Here is a 17,650-nt window from a genome sequence, read left to right on the forward strand (position 1 = left end):
AGCACTCATCTTCATGAACAACATACTAAAATTTCATCAAGATTGGACTACAAACAACCTTCCGATATCTAATGGATGTGATTAGGCAAAACCCTTTTTTCTCCTTTTTCTTTTTCTTTCTCTCCTTGCGATGTGCAGTGCTATTCTTTCTTCTCTCTCTTTTTTTGTCTCTTGTGTTAGCACATGTATGTGTGTTTCTTTTATATATATACTACAAAACAAGGGCTTTGTTTTGTAGCCCATGTGGTCCCCACATAGAAGGGACCACCCAACACGTTGAGTAGGATGTCCAGATAGCTTATAAAGAGAAAGTATGCTAGAAAAAAGATTGCATCTTTACTAATTGAGTATAAAGGTAATGAAGGAAATAGCTTGAACCACGACAATTGAAAGCTACGAATATGATTTTCTGGTCGAGATCTCAGGTATTTAGAGAGAATAGGTCGGTATGGACAAACTTTAATGTAAGGTCGTCGGATTTCATCCCGTTGATTAATATTATAATCTCATATTTGAGGACGCAATCCAAGATCATGTTGTTATGAACTAATATCAAATTCATCGACGTCAGCTCTTTGAGAGTTGTTAGGAGACTTTTAGGAAACTGAGATATCAGTGGTTGGTGATGATGCATCACCAACATTGGATTTTGAACCTTGTACATTTTTTTATTTTAGAAAAGTCATGCATTGTATTTGACTTTCTCATCATCTACAAATAAATTTATATGGTCACAATAGAGAAATACATTTCATTATAGAAAAATAATTCACAAACAACTCATGCCTAATCAGGGGCGGAGGGAGGGGAGGTCTAGAGGGGTCAAATGCTCCCTCTCAACCCCGACCAAAAAAAAAAAAAAACATTCCTGTAGAAGTTTTCCTCCGCCCCTGGTTGCCTACCCTCAAATTTACAGGAAAAAATTTTCTAAGAGGACCGGCATTTAGTACGTGAGTCCGTGACATCTTTGGTTTCATGATTCATCATTATTTCTGCCTTCTGGTTAGACTGGTTTCATCAGTATTGTTTCATATTTAGTTTGCACAAGGAAGAAGATGATTACTTTAGGTCTTTTAATTTTTGACTAAGACGCTACGTCTCACTTAAGACAAAAGTTGCGTTTTAATAACCAAATTGCGTCTAAGTTAAGCAACGCATGGCATAGAGAAAAAAAATCACATGACACTATGACAAGTTTATAAGTGACATAGGTCTTAGACTCCTAGCTATTTATGGTTTACTTGTACAACACAAGAAAGAAAATAATAATAATAAATAAATAAATAAGAGTTTTATCTGCACACACCAACGAAGAGTACTAAAAGTTAGGCACACTAAGGAAACTGAAAACGTGACATGTATGACTATGAATAGGTTTTAGGTTTTTTAACTTTTTAGGCTTTTCAATTGGTTTTAGATTTTTTTTTTTAACTTTATAGGCTTTTTAATTTTTAGTAAGTGAATACCACATGTTAACCTATATATAAATAACCACAACATGAATGGTGACTATAGAGCTTGCAATTTGCAAACCTATGATTTGAAATAGTTTCAGTATTTTGAAAATTGAATGGCAATCAGATTATTTAATCCCTTTCTCTTCAAAGTTCGTCAAATTTTTCTTCGTCTAGGCAATCAACAATTGAAATACAGTGAAAATGCAATACAATTGAACAAAAAGTCAGTTCTTTTGTTTTTGTTTTGTTTTTTGTTTTTGTTTTTTTTTTTGTTTTTTGACAATTTCTCTTTCTTGAAAAGTTTCAGGTATGCAATCAAATTTTACGCTAATTTATTTTTCAATTTATTATTAAATGATAAAAATATCTCTTTCTTTTATATTTAGATTGCTTTTTTAAATTAATTTTTTTATGAATATATATAGTTTTTGTAACATATTTTAATTGTATGAAATATATAATTGTAGTTGCCTAAGATTGTGGATGACAACAATGATTCCATTGAAATCCAATCAAAATCTAAACAAGCTTGTATTGAGGTAGATTTAGCAAATCTGCCATTAGATCCGTGCTTGAGGAAAAAAAAAATATATGATTACCATGCTAATGATAGAGACAAAATCAGAAGAGCATATTTACAAAATTGAGCTTCCCAATCATTTGACCATGATTTTCCAAAAACAAAATTTGGAAAATTTTGACTTCATTTTAATCTAGCATGGTTCAAATAATATGATGGTTGGTTGGAATACAGCATTTCAAAGGATGATTCGTATTGCTTATATTGTTATCCTTTCAAATCATACACTGTAAATCAAGGAGGAGGAGACTCATTTGTTATTGAAGGGTTTAGAAATTGGAAGAAGAAAGAGAAGTTACAGAATCATGTGGGTGCTCACAATAGTGCACATAATCAAGCTCGAGGAACATGTAAAGCTTTGTTAAACTAGAAACAAAGCACCCTAACATTTTTTGACAAATAATGAGATCAATAGAAAATGGAATATAGAACTCGTTTGAATGCATGAGTTGATTGTATTCGTTTTTTACAACAATAAGGATTAGCATTTCGTGACCATAATAAATCTAAAGACTCAAGTAATCAAGGGAATTTTCGTAAATTGTTGTAGTTTCTTGCGAAACATAATGAAGAAATTGACAATGTAGTCTTAGAAAATGCTCTTGAAAATCATCAAATGACTGCACTAGACATTCAAAAAGAGATAGCAAATGCTACAACAAGTGAAACTCTATATGCTATTCTTAAAGATCTTAGAGACTCTTCATTTGATATACTAGTTCATGAATCTCATGATATATCTTTTAAAGAACAATTGTCAATCGTTTTGCGTTACGTAGATAAGCGAGGTCATGTGATTGAAGGTTTTTTAGGCATTACACATGTTTGCAGTACCATAGCTACAATATTAAAGATAACAATTCAGTATGTGCTTAGCAAGCATCATTTAAGTATTAGTAGATTGCGAGAACAAGGATACAATGGAGCAAGCAATATGCGAGGAGAGTTGAATGGATTTAAAACACTTATTTTGAATGACAACTCATTTGCATATTATGTTCATTGCTTTGTACATCAGCTTCAATTAACTTTAGTTGCTATTGCTAAAAATTGCATCCAAATTTCAACTTTTTTTAGCATGGTTAATAGTGTTTTTAATGTTATTGAAGCATCATGTAAACGTCATAACGTATTTCGTGAAAAATGAACTGCTGAAGATGTGGAAGCACTACGAAATAATGAAATTTCTACTAGTGGTGGCTTGAATCAAAAAATTAATCAAACCTAGAGATACGCGTTGGAGTTCTCATTTCGGTACTGTTGTTAGTCTTATTCTCATGTCTTCTTCTGTCATTGATGTTGTTGAAGATATTGTGGAAGATGGTTTATATTCTGAACAAAGATTAGAAGCAAATATACTAGTTCAGTCGCTCCAAACTTTTGAATTTGCTTTCAATTTATATTTGATGATAACTATTTTGAGGATTACAAATGAGTTATCTCAAACAGTACAATGAAAAGATCAAAATATTTGAATGCAATGAAGTTGGTTGAAGTTTCAAAGCGGCGTTTACCAGCTATGACAGAAGATGGATTGAACATATTTGAAGAAGTTTCTCAGTTTTGTGCCCAAAAACAATATTGATGTCCCTAATATGGATGAACTATACCAACCTTGATCACGTCGAAAAGCTCAAAGAATGGACAAGTCACGTCATTACTGTGTGGAGCTTTATTATAATGTTATAGACATGCAACTCTAAGAACTTAACTATCGTTTTAATGAGGCGAATTTCAAATTATTACTTTGTGTTACGTGCTTGAGTCTAGATGATTCATTTGCTGCTTTTAATAAAGAAAAATTACTTCGTCTTACTCAATTTTATCCGAATGATTTTTCAGTAGTTCAACTTATCACCTTGGACAGCCAACTTGAAACATATATCATTGACATGCGTTTTAGTGATGAATTCGCAGCACTCAAAGGGATTAGACAGTTTGCTGAGAAGATGGTAGAAATAAAAAAAGATATTGTGTATCCATTGATTTATTCATTGATGAATTTGTCATTGATTCTGCCAATTGCGACCGCAACAGTTGAAAGAGCATTTTCAACAATGAATATTGTTAAAAATCATTTACATCATAAAATGGGAGATCAGTAGATGAATGATTGTTTGGTCATGTACATTAAAAATGATATATTCAAGACTATTAGCAATGAACAAATCATGCAACGATTTTAAGGTATGAAGACTCGTCGAGGACAACTGAATAAATTAACACAAGGTGTAACAAAATAAATTGTAAGTTACATTTATATTTTTTAAATAGTAATTAATTTTTGCTAAATTATTTATTTGTTGAGTTAGATATATTATTTTTAATATTTTTAATTAATTTTTGTTCCGCTTTAATTTTTTTTATTCATAAAAATAAATAAATAAATAAATCTTACCCTCGTGACCCAAAATCCTAGCTCCGCCACTATGCGTAATGATCTATAAAAAAATTTCTTCTTCTGATTCTGAAACTTCTTCTCAAGAATCCACTGATTCTGACAGCAGAATTCTTGAACAAAACTTTGGCAAGATTGAAATGGAGCCAAAACTCCAAAGGATCTATGACGGATCTAAACTCTTCAATCTTACAAAGAATTTTATTCAAAGCCTACTCCTCCTGTTTTGCAATTTGAGGAAAGGTTTCTCCAATCCTAATTCTTTGTGTCTGCTGATAAATTGTATGAATGGAATATTGACGGTTTGTCTGAGCAAGAGCTGCTCAATAAGATGAATCATATGTCCATGGTTGCTAATGCCTATCTCACAAATCACAATAAAAGCCAAGCTAATATTGTGGATTTACTTGCTACTGGTTTTTCTAGTACTCTTAGAAATTGGTGGGATAATTATCTCACTGAAGACCAAAGCGATCAGATCAGGAAAGCAGTAAAGAGTGATGAAGAAGGATTACCTATTTTCGATGAGAAAATCGGAATCGGTGAACCTGATGGTGTTAACTCCCTGATCTATACAATTATCAAACATTTTGTCGGTACTCCTTCCAATATTGCCTCCCGTATTTCTGATTATTTGAACAATCTTCGATGCCCTGCTATGTCTGATTATAGATAGTATCAAGATGTTTTTCTTTCCCGTGTCATGGTTAGACCTGATAGTCAAAAACCTTATTGGAAAGAAAAGTTCATTGACGGATTGCCTTCATTATTTGCTCACAAAGTCAAAGATGAATTGATCAGTACTGACACTGGTCTCATCGATTTTGAAAATTTAACTTATGGTGATTTGTTTTCAACTGTCAAAAAATTTGGCATTAAGATGTGCATCGATCAAAAGATGATCAGACAGCAGCTTAAAAACGCCAAGAAAGCTAAGTATGAAATCGGAAATTTCTGTGAACAGTTTGGATTATCTCCTATGGCCCCCTCAAAAACGCATAGGAAGAAATCTAAAGCTCTCATGAAATCACCCCCTCCATATGCCTTTTCAGATTATTCTTCTGATAATGATTTTCTAGAATCCTCTGATTTTGACTATCGATCTGCATCATAAATATCTGAAAGTTGTTTTCAAATTGGTTGCACTAATGCCTGCTGCAATCCAAAAACTTGCTCTGTTTTGTCGAAATCGGAAGAACAAGAAGATTTGCTTTTTACCTTGATTTCAAAAATTGAAAACCCTAATTTGAAAGAAGAGTATCTTAAAAAACTTAAGAAACTCATGACAAAAGATATTGTTGAAAAACCTGTCGGCACTATATCTCTTGAGGATACCTTAAAACGATTTTCAAAACAAAATCCAAGGTAGTTACTATCTCAGATTTGCAGCATGAGATTAGTACCATCAAGAAAGATTACCCCCTATGGCTCCATCCAAAACGCATAGGAAGAAATCTAAAGCTCTCATGAAATCATCCCCTCCATATTACAATAGTAACAAGAGAAGAAAATTTAATAAACCTAAATTTTCTAAGCCTCCTCCTAAACGGTGTAAACAATCTAAATTTGAAAAATATTTTTCAAAAAATAAATGTTTTAATTGCGGAGAAGGACACTATGCTGACAAGTGCCCAAAACCTCCCAAAAAGATTAAAAAAGAAATTAATGCTCTAAACATCAATAACGATGAAAAGCAAAAAATCTTTAGAATTTTTCAAAACAATACTTTTTCAATAGTTAGGCCAAAATGGTCCCACCATTGTTTAAACCATGAGGGGAGAAGACAATTGAAGTTATCAATAAAAGTGATGAACCAGAAGTGTTTGGACTCAGGATTCTGGAAAAGCATGAAACGAAACCAGGCATTAACGTAATCATAATATGAATAGGGAATTTGGGAATTGGAAGAGGGAAGAAGCTGAGAGGGGTGAGAACCCCATTCTTCGACAGAGATGAATTTGACAATATAGGCAATGGTCCCAACAACCGTTTGGGGGTTGTCTTTTTTGGGAATAGTCCTAAATTTGACAGATTTGGTTTGGATGAAAATATCAGTAAAAAATGACAAATCTTTCAAAGAATGTTCAGGGATCCAATGAAATTGAGCAGGGAAATAATTATGGGCCAATTGCCCAGGGGTTTTGGAAAGATCTTCAGAAGAAAACAGATATTGAGAAAAGGGTAGAGTTACCCAAGGGAAAGAAAGGACAATAGGATTAGAACTGGGTTCCGTTTGAGAACCAGGGTGGGGACTAGGTTCCGTTTGGGATTCCATAGGTCCAGGTTTGTATTGGCAAAAAGCAGAGGATTCTGACTGGGTAAACTGTGGGGGAGCTAGAGAAAGACATGAAGAATGAGCCGTCAAATGATCATCCGAGGGATCATGAGGAATGGAAGGTTTTGGTCTCAAAACAGTATTAACCTTTTCCTTTCCCTTTTTGCTGGCCATTGTGGCTCTGCAAGAATTCACGGGTAAGAAAATCAGGTATTGAATTGTTTGAGCCTTTGATGTATTCAATATCAAAATCAAAAACACTCAAAATAGCTTGCCATCTGGCAAAAATTTGTTTTGATGCAATATTTTCAACATCTTTTTTCAAAATATATTTGGCAGATTTACAATCAATACGCAAAAGAAATTTTTGATTGAGCAAATCAGACTGAAATTTAGTGATACACAAAACAACAGAAAGAATTTCTTTTTTGATTGTACTATAATTAATCTACGCAGAATTCCAGGATCCAGAATGGAATCGAACAATTTGTTCAGGGGATTCTGGGTTAGATCCTGGGGAAACAACTTGTTTCAAAATACCTTCAAAACCGATTTCAGAGGCGTCAGTATCGACAATTTTGAAAGAATTATCAGAAGGGATGCCCAGACAAGGGAGAGTCTTGACATGGAGTTTGATTTCTTTGACAAGAGAAGTATGAACGTCAGACCAAGGGGGAGGATTGCCTTGTAACTTTTCAAATAAAGGTTTACAATGTTTTCGCAAATCCTTGTAGAAATCAGCAATATAATTCAAAGAACCAAGAAATCGTTGAAGTTGTGATTTCTCAGAAATGACATCAGGAAATTTGTCAGCAAATTGAATCGCCCTATCAATAGGACGAATTTGGCCTTTGGAAATATCAAACCCAAGAAATCTGATTTTATCTTGGAAGAGTTTGATCTTTTTGGCAGAGACAACAAGCCTGTTATATCTTATGGTTTCTAGAAACGATTTCAAATGTTTCCAGTGTTCATTGATGGACTTTGAGAAGACAAGGACATCATCAATATAGACAATAGTGAAATGGCTGAATGGGTTGAAAATATCGTTCATGATATTCTGGAACTCACTCGGGGCATTCTTCAAACCAAAAGGCATGACATTCCATTCATAGTGTCCAAAGGGGGTAGTAAAGGCCGTTTTGTACCTATCACTATCCTTAATCTGGACTTGCCAAAATCCTGACTTCATATCAAACTTAGAGAAGACAACAGCGTTGTTTAGACGGCTAACCAGATCCTTCCTATTGGGGATAGGATACCTAATCCATTCTAACACATCATTGAGGGGCTTGTAGTTAATAACTAACCTAGGAGCACCTCGTTCTAACTCAGCATTTTTCATGACATAAAAAGCAGCACAAGACCAAGGAGATTTACTCTTTCGAATTATTCCTTTAGCAAGCAAATCAGCAATTTCTTTTTGACAAAATTCTAAAGTTTCGGCATTCATTTGAATGGGCCTAGCTTTAGTTGGAATTTTGTTTTCAGAAAAATCTTTAACATAAGGCAAAGAAACAATATGCTTTTTCCTATGCCAGAAAGCATTAGGAAGTTCAGAGCAAACAGAATCAACAATCAAGGTACTAAAAGCAGAAATTTTTGATTGCAAAAGCTCGTCAGAGAGTTGTTCAGCAATCTTTTTGTACTTTAATTCTTGTTTGAGAAAATTGAGTTGTTTATGCTTGGCAGAAACCAAATTCAAACAATTATCATCAATATTAGATTTGGGAGCAATACTCTTGTTAAATGTAAAAAAGTCATTGTCAAATGTTCTCCTTTTAAAATTCCGGATAAGGATCCTATTACTAACGATAGGAAAATTATCGAACAAAACAATTTTTGTGCTCAATCTTTGCATATTTTAGGACAACAATTGGATCGTATCGAAGAGAAACTTCCCTCTCTCTCTTCTGATTCAAAGGTTTCCTCTGCCTCTCCAAAGATTGAAAAACCCTCTGATTTGAAAACAACTTCTTAAATAAACCTTGAGAAAGTTAATAAATTGCTTTACGAATTAACCACTACTCAGGCCAATTCTTCTGAACAGAACTTTGGCACCAAAAAAGTTTCTTCTTCTGATCAAGAATCCACTGATCCTGACGTCAGAATTGTTGAACAAAACTTTGGTAAGATTGAAATGGAGCCTAACCTCCAAATGATCTTTGACAGATCCTTCAATCCTACGAAAGATTGTCTTCTCGAGCCTGCTCCTCCTAATGAGATTAGCCATAATAGTACTTGTTCTGTTCTGACTAAATCTGAAGAACAAAACAATACTAAAATATCCCCTGAAAATGCTTTGGGAAAAATTTCAAAACAAAAATCCAAGGTAATTACAGTCTCAGATTTAAAACATGAGATTCGTAATATCAGGAAAGATATGGTTGATTTAAAAAGGAATAAGCATGTTCATATCCCTGATAATGCTCATTTTGTCAATTTAATCAACAAAGTCATTCCTCCTAAATGGTATTCTAAGGTGCATATCATTGTCTCCCCTGATTTTACTCTTGATGTTGTTGCATTAATTGATTCTGGTGCTGATTTGAATTGTATCCAAGAAGGATTAATTCCCAACAAATATTTTGAAAAATCCACAAAACGGTTGCATTCAGCCAGTGGAGAAAAGTTGCACATTAAGTATGAATTGAATAATGTTCATGTTTGTCAAGATCATGTCTGTTTTCATATTCCTGCTGTTCTAGTTAAGAATATGACTGATAAAGTGATTCTTAGTCTGCCTTTTATTGCCATGCTCTATCCCATAACGATAGATGATACTGGCGTCTCAACTGATAAAATGGGATTTAAAGTCAAATTTCATTTTGCACCCAAATCTGATATTGATGATAGTTGTTTGAATTTGGTTTTTGCCAAGCATAAAGAACTCAATTTTCTCAAACAAGAATTAAAGTACAAAAAGATTGCTGAACAACTCTCTGACGAGCTTTCGCAATCAAAAATTTCTGCTTTCAGTACCTTGATTGTTGATTCTGTTTGCTCTGAACTTCCTAATGCTTTCTAGCATAGGAAAAAGCATATTGTTTCTTTGCCTTATGTTAAAGATTTTTCTGAAAACAAAATTCCAACTAAAGCTAGGCCCATTCAAATGAATGCCGAAACTTTAGTGACTCATCAGTGTAATGTCATGTCATCACCTCTACCTCCCCAACCAAAGATTTCTTTTCTGTCATTGATTGGCCTACTTTGTCAAAAGATTTTTTGTCAAAAGAAAATCGTGCTCTTCGGCATGCTTTTCAAAAGAAATATTCTTCCAAGGAACAAGATCTCATCAAGGTCAAATGGACTAAGATGATGATAGCTTCCCAAAAACACATTCTGTATTTTGATTATCTTCAAAAACATTTCCCTGTCGATAATGTTTTGAATGTTGTCAAAAAGAATTTTGTCAAAGAAGATAAATCTATTGTCAAATCTTCTCATCCTCCTCTTGAAAATACTCTTCTTGATGTCAACAAAATGGTTGTCAAATGTTCCCCTTTCAAAACTCATGATAAGGACCCTATTAATAACGGTAGGAGAATTATTGAACAAAATAATTTTTGTGCCCAATCTTTGCATATTTTAGGACAACAATTGGATCGTATCGAAGAGAAACTTCCCTCTCTCTCTTCTGATTCAAAGGTTTCCTCTGATCCTCCAAAGATTGAAAAACCCCTGATTTGTCAAAATCTTCTGGTTTAAAAACGACTTCTCAAATGAACCTTGAGAAAGTCAACAAATTGCTTTCTGAATTAACTCATGCTCGTGCCAGTTCTTCTAGACAAAATTTTGTTATCAAAAAAGCTTCTTCTTCTGATTTTGAAACTTCTTCTCAAGAATCCACTGATTCTGACATCAGAATTCTTCAACAAAACTTTGGAAAGATTGAAATGGAGCCAAAACTCCAAAGGATCTATGACAGCTCTAAACCCTTCAATCTTACAAAGAATTTTTATTCAAAGCCTACTCCTCCTGATTTGCAATTTGAGGAAAGGTTTCTCCAATCTCAATTCTCTGTGTCTGCTGATAAATTGTATGAATGGAATATTGACGGTTTGTCTGAGCAAGAACTGCTCAATAAGATGAATCATATGTCCATGGTTGCTAATGCCTATCTCACGAATCACAATAAAAGCCAAGCTGATATTGTGGATTTACTTGCTACTGGTTTTTCTGGTACTCTTAGAAATTGGTGGGATAATTATCTCACTGAAGACCGAAGAGATCAGATCAGGAAAGCAGTAAAGAGTGATGAAGAAGGATTACCTATTTTCGATGAGAAAATCAGAATGGGTGAACCTGATGGCGTTAACTCTTTGATTTATACAATTATCAAACATTTTGTCGGAACTCCTTCCAATATCACCTCCCGAATTTCTGATTACTTGAACAATCTTCGATGCCCTACTATGTCTGACTATAGATGGTATCAGGATTCTCAATTCCTTGTACCTATTATGACTATGTCGATGCCTGGTTGAAATTCTTACTCTATCAAACCTTTGTCTTTGACCATTCTTGGTTTGTTAATTTTGATAAGAATTTTTCCGGTATCTTTCCCCTTTGGTTTGCCAGATGTTGGAACCAATTTGGTTTGATCCCTGATATCCTCCCCATCTAGTTAGTTGAAGCTTTCCAACTATTTAAGAACAGCTACAAAGTTGATTCTTATGGTACTAAGTTTCCAACTATTCTTTATTTTGTCAATAAATACAAGATCCCTTGGATTCTGAAATGGAAATATCACCTTTCAGATGACAAGATTCAACGACAATGGTTTATCAAATGGTGGGATAAATGCTCACTAACTGATGACATTGTCCTCGCTATGAAAACCATGTCTCAGGCCCTCAAGGCCCCACCACTAACGGCAAAACCCCCTCTCCTTGTTGGCCCCAGCATATTTTCTTCTCCAAAAGAAGAACAAGAAACTTCTCATGTTTCTTCCCCTTCCTCTGCTTCTAGTTCTTCCAAGAAGATATCTTCCTCTAAAAAAGAGAAGATCAAAGCCCTTCTTGCTGCTCTTGATGATGTTTCTGACGAAGAAGACGAAAAGTCCGCAACGTCCCGGAAGCCTGTCCAGAGTTCTCTCCTAAATCCCCTCCAGAATCCCTACTATGAGGATACTCAAGAATACTATCCTTATCCAGGGATTGAAGATATGTGAAGAGCCCATAACGGCTGTTTTGATTGGTCCCTAACGACCACTATGATACCAAGAAAAAGAACTGCTACAATTCCACTGACGGTTTGTTCTCAGTTCACTGTCCCTAACGACAGCAAAAGAAAATTTGTGATCTCAAACGGGTCACTGTTCAGATTGTTTTGAAGTTACTGTGCAAAATCACTGTTCACTTTTACTGTTGATTGTCCGGACGATACTGCACAGGATTACTGTTCAGAAGCACTGTTCACTTCACTATTCATGTTTTGTCTACCGACACTATAGTGCCGACAGCTACTGTTCAATCAGGCAACTTTCACTGTTCAAGATTGGCATCGAACGTGCCTCTACTGTTCACATGTGACTGCACTGACGCGGCGCCTGCTTTTACTATTTTACAATCAATTGTATTTTGTTTTATGCTTTATGCTCAGCCTATATAATGGGCTCCCCTCTCCCATTGTAGGGCAGAGTTTTCTAAGAGGTTATTCAGAGTCTCCCGAGCTCTTCCTCAGAAATCTTCTTGCCATTCCCCTGTCTTTGCTCCCTTACTTCAGTAAGCACTAACGCTTTCTTTTGTAAGACTATCTTTAATCTGTAACGATTTTAAACTCTTTAACGAGTTTTTATCCAGATTTGTTTATCTTCTATCTATCTTTTATCTTTGATTTATCAACTGTCATACCGCCTTCTTGGACGGTTTTACTTGCTTTTATCTATATCTATACTGCATGTACATCACTCTCCCCTATCCCTTGCATCTATATGCATACTGCGCTTCCACTCCTCCCCCTTATATATATATATATATATATATATATATATATATATATATATAATCATAAGTAACAGTAATAGTTCAACCGTATAGTCTACCCGAGATATTACACCTTCTCAACAGGGCTGGCGCTGTCCCGAGGGACCTGTAATACAACATCGGTACCCCAGATATTGTATGCTACCATAAATAACATTAGTGGCACGACCAAATCCGACCTCGGGTGGCCCACACCACTAATGATTTTTGTCCGATAGTGACCATTCATTAGGGAATGGCTACGCCTTGGTCACGAAACCATTGAATCCAAAACCCACACATACACACATATTTGACCATAAAGTTAACCTATATAGTAAGCCCATGGCCGTCATCCCGCACGTACCGGTGTACCATGTCATACGATACAATTAATCTTATCAGTATTTTACATGAATAGTTTTACAAGCCTCATCATTATCTTATTAATCAACATACGTTTTTGCAAAAGAGAGTTCATAGTAGTTCTAAAATGTATTTCATGAGAGTTGCAAAATATGCATGTTTGATATATATATATATATAAAATAGATGTGCAATGCAGGAAAGTAACAACAAGCATCCTTGTGAGTTTGTACTCACCTGGGTCATAAGATTCCTCCGTAAAATTCCCTTGAGGCTCTATAATCTCGAATACTGAGAAAAGACCTATCATTAATTCTAAATCTAAGTAAAACGAACCTAAAACATTGAAATAGAGGCTATTGGATGACTGGCCAAAGTGGCATTCCTTGGAACGCTTCTAACCATACGTTGCGGCACGTGGCCGTACATATGCCCAGAAGGCTCGTACGTCTTGTCTCATGGTCATACGTCTGCTCAGAAAGTTTAAGTTAAAACCTCATTTGGTTCAACCGTCCTCATATCCTCCCAAATTGGTTCTAAAGCTATCAAAATGATTTCTAAGACTACCTATCTCAAAATAATGTCTCCATGCACTACAAAACACGATAAATCGATATAAAACACAAAACCGCCAAGATTATAACATAACCTAGCTAGAAACTCAAAACCAATAACTGAGCTAGCAATTAAGCAACATAACAGCTAAGAAACGAGCTAGACTTAAGGATATCATCTTCTTGAAGCAAAAACTTCAAGAACTTCCTCTCTTCTCCACAAAACACACTCTCACAGAGTTCTGGGAGCCAGAAGGCGTAAATGAGCGTGTGAGAGTAAGGGGGTAGGGGGCGTTTATAGCAGAGGTCACTGCCATCTTCTTTGAAAAGTAGCGGACATCTAGTACTTTGGGGCATACGTCCGATACTATTTATACAGCGGTCCAAAAACTAGAGCGTACGTCCAAGTATTATCCAGTGGTTTTTCAAAAAGTAGCGTATGTTCGATGGTCCCCCATCGTGTGTCTTTGTACTATTGGCAGAGTATGACGTACTATTGTCAACGTACGTCTGGTGGTCCCCATGCGTACGTCCTCTACTACAAATAAGTGTGTACGTCGGTCCAAAAGTTCAAATTTTCAAAATGCCCCTCTAGCTGTCCTTAGTGACCTTAAAGCCAAATTAACCCTCTAACTAAGCTACCTAAGCTTAGTTAATTTATTTTGGTCACTACACTCGAGCCAGCCCTCTTTTTTTAAAAAAATATATATATAATATTTTTAATTTTAAAAGTTTTATTTTGTATTTTTAATTAATATATGGACACGTGTCGATTTTTTAATGGTGCTGACATGACTTTTCGTCATATAAGTACCATTTTTTTTTTTATGTAAACTCAAGATACCTCATGTGATAAAACTAAACCTTAGGGGGCAAAAAATAAAGTTGTTCAACCAGAAGATGCAAAAATATATTTAACCAAAATAAAATAAAATAAAATAAAAACCCGAGGTATCATCTCCGTTTTTATATTTAACCCGAGGTACCAAAAATATATTTAGACTGAGGTACCATCTCCGTTTTTATGAAAACCCGAGATACTTACTATGATAAAAACCAAACCCTATGGAGCAAAAAATAAAGTTAAACCAAAAGGGTAAAAATGTATTTAACCTTTTTTAAAATAATAATAATAATAAAGCAAGCATATCCAGCACTTCACATTTCTTTTTTTTTCTTTCTTTAGCAGTTGTGACCCCTTACTGTCTCATTAGGGTCTGACCTACTAACTTTACACACTTTACAAACATGCTGGTAAGGTGCAAATATGCGGTGGCATGGGCTGATGGCAGAGGCTGTGAGAGACAAAGTTGGTCGAGAGGGCATCAGTGCTGGGCTTGGAAGGCTGGACGCCAACAGAACGAGGTCGCATGGAGGTGTTGATTTGAAGAGCAGCATCAAATCATGGTGGCGTGACGATTAGGGGTGTCAAAAATTACCGGAAAACTAGGGAACCAATTCCAGTTTGAAAAAACCAAAAAATCGGACGGTTTTTGGCACACAGTTATAACCGAGTAACCAGAACTGGGTGCATATATATAATAATATTTTTTTTTTAATATTATATATATATATATATAATTTAGGTTTAGGTTTAGCTTCACACGACACTTTCCCTTCCTCCTGTTTTCACTCTTCATCACTTCCGCCTCTCTCTCACTCTATCTTTCTTCTTCCTCCTTTTCACTGCTCTCCATCTCTTTCTTTCTCTGTCTCATTCTCTTTGGCTCTCTGTTCTCGTTCTCTGCACTGCCACTCTACTTCCACCCAAACAACTACAATCTTTTCCAGCCACGCCACTTTTGCAAGTCCTGCTGCCACCCGCTGCTATTGGACCCATGCCACAAAGTCGAATATGCTGGTTTTGAGAGAGACGGCATGTTGGGTGATCTATTTGATTTTTTTTTGATCTGGTGTGTCTGATTTGTTGGGTTGTTTTTGTTTTCTATTTGTTTGGTTTTGATCTGTTCTCATCTATTTGTTTTTAACATTTTGTTTTCTATTTGTGGGGCTTTGTTTTGTTGGAGAGAGACGAGAGAGATTGGTCGGTGATATATTTGGTTCTAATTTGGTTCTGATCTTGCTGTGAAATTTTACAGGATTATTTTCTTCCGCTGGTATGGTCGTATGGAGACTTGGAGAGAGGCGAGAGAGAGGACAGAGAGAGATGCGAAGAAATTAAAAAATAAAAAACAAAATGGATAAAAAGCTAATAATTTTTTAAAAAATGGGCCAGTTGTGTGGCCAAAAAATGGTCCCATTACCTAAAATAAGACTAATTAAAAAATTAAAAAAATAAATAAATAAAAAAAAAATCCCCAACTACCTAGTCCTGTTAACCAAGTACAAACCGGGGTACCCCGGTTAATGGGAAACCGGTTTCCCAAAATCAATAACCAAGGGCAGCCCGATTCCAGTTCTCAGTTTTGGCCAATGACCGGAAACCGGGACCAGGTTGACACCCCTAGCGACGATGGTTAGTGCGTTCTGGACAGTGGGCTAGCGCTACCAGAAGTCATGGATTGCATGTGGTGGACTCGTGGTCATCACTGTGCAAGGCTAGCAGTGGGCTGCTGGAGGTCTAGCTGGTAAGAAACTTGCGGAGTGGAAGGAGAGAAGGCCGTTGGAGAATTCACCAGTAGAGATATTGCCGGAGAAGATGTCGGAGATTGTGCTACAATGGAGCTCACCAACGTTCAAGCACAAACAGAGCCATTTTGAGAGAACAAAGCCTCATTTTCATTTATTTTTACTATTATTTTTTTTAGGCACAGAATTAACTACCATCACACAATCATAGATCAAATTTCATAGATGGTTGAAATGCAACAATGACAATAGACAACAAAAGGCAGCACTTTTCTGAGAAAAAAAAAAAAACTCAGGACCACTTGGATCGAAACACTGGCGTAAGCTTGTGTCTCTGATGCCATGAAGAAATTCATAATGATATAAGAAAATGAATTAAATGCTGAATAATAAAATAAATTAGATACAAAGATTTTACGTGGTTCGGTCTATGACTTACGTCCACAGATAAAGCTCAAAGAGGTACATTATACTCTTATTGCTTGATTGATATTACAATATAAATGCTCCTATTTATATGAGAATTGAAATAGATAAGTATGGTAATCAAACCTGATTGATTTGAATACCATCAAACCTTATTACAATAATAAAGACATAGAAATAAATTGCGAAAAAAAAAAAATAAATAAATAAACCCAAAAGATTTAACGTGGTTCGGTCTATGACTTACGTCCACAGATAAAGCTCAAAGGACTACATTACGCTTTTATTGCTTGATTAATATTACAATACAAATGCTCATATTTACAGAAGAATTGAAATAAATAAGTATGTTAAACAAATCTGCTTGATTTGATTACCATCAAACCTGATTACGATCACTTTTATACAAGGTAAATAACATACAATATCAATTTCGTATATTTTGTTTCAATGTAGGAAATATATTCTATAACATTCCCTCTCAAACTCAAGGTGGAAGATTCTGAAACCTTGAGTTTGATTTTCTTCCTTTTTTTTTTTTCTTTTCTTTTTCTGCTTTCTTTTCTTCTTCTAGAGATGGCAAAATAATACAAAAGATGGCCATCTATGGGCCAAAAAAGAGAGCCAACTTTGGGCTAAAATAAGAGTCAATTGTGGGCTGAAGTGGGCCTAGGTTTTAAACAATACCACAAAGGCCAAACAAAAAGAGAGCCAACTTTGGGTTGAAGTGAGAGCAACTACGGACTCAAATGGCCTCGGTTTTTAATAATACCACAAAGGCTGACCAGAAATAGGCCAACTATGGGCCAAAGGATGGGCAACTTAGCCTCTTTTGATTTTTTTTTTTTTTTTTTTTTCAATTCAATCGAGATTCTTTTCATATTTTTTTTCTCGGTTTCACTTTTTTTTTTTTTTTTTTGAAAAATATCCTATTCGCAAATTACATTAAACTGGGATAAGAATTACCTTAATCCTGTAACCAAACACATCTAGGTTTAAAAACCTGAACCACGATAACATATCATAAAACTATAACAGG

The 17,650-nt window shown here is 35.2% G+C and overlaps 1 pseudogene; it reads left to right on the forward strand.

Moving 5' to 3' along the window:
* The first annotated feature begins 3,263 nt into the window (after nucleotides 1-3,263).
* On the forward strand, nucleotides 3,264-4,142 carry LOC148583645 (uncharacterized; annotated as a pseudogene).
* Nucleotides 4,143-17,650: the final 13,508 nt, after the last annotated feature.

This window comes from Corylus avellana, chromosome 9 (assembly GCF_965113065.1).
Source record: "Corylus avellana chromosome 9, dhCorAvel1.hap1.2, whole genome shotgun sequence".
NCBI lineage: Eukaryota > Viridiplantae > Streptophyta > Magnoliopsida > Fagales > Betulaceae > Corylus > Corylus avellana.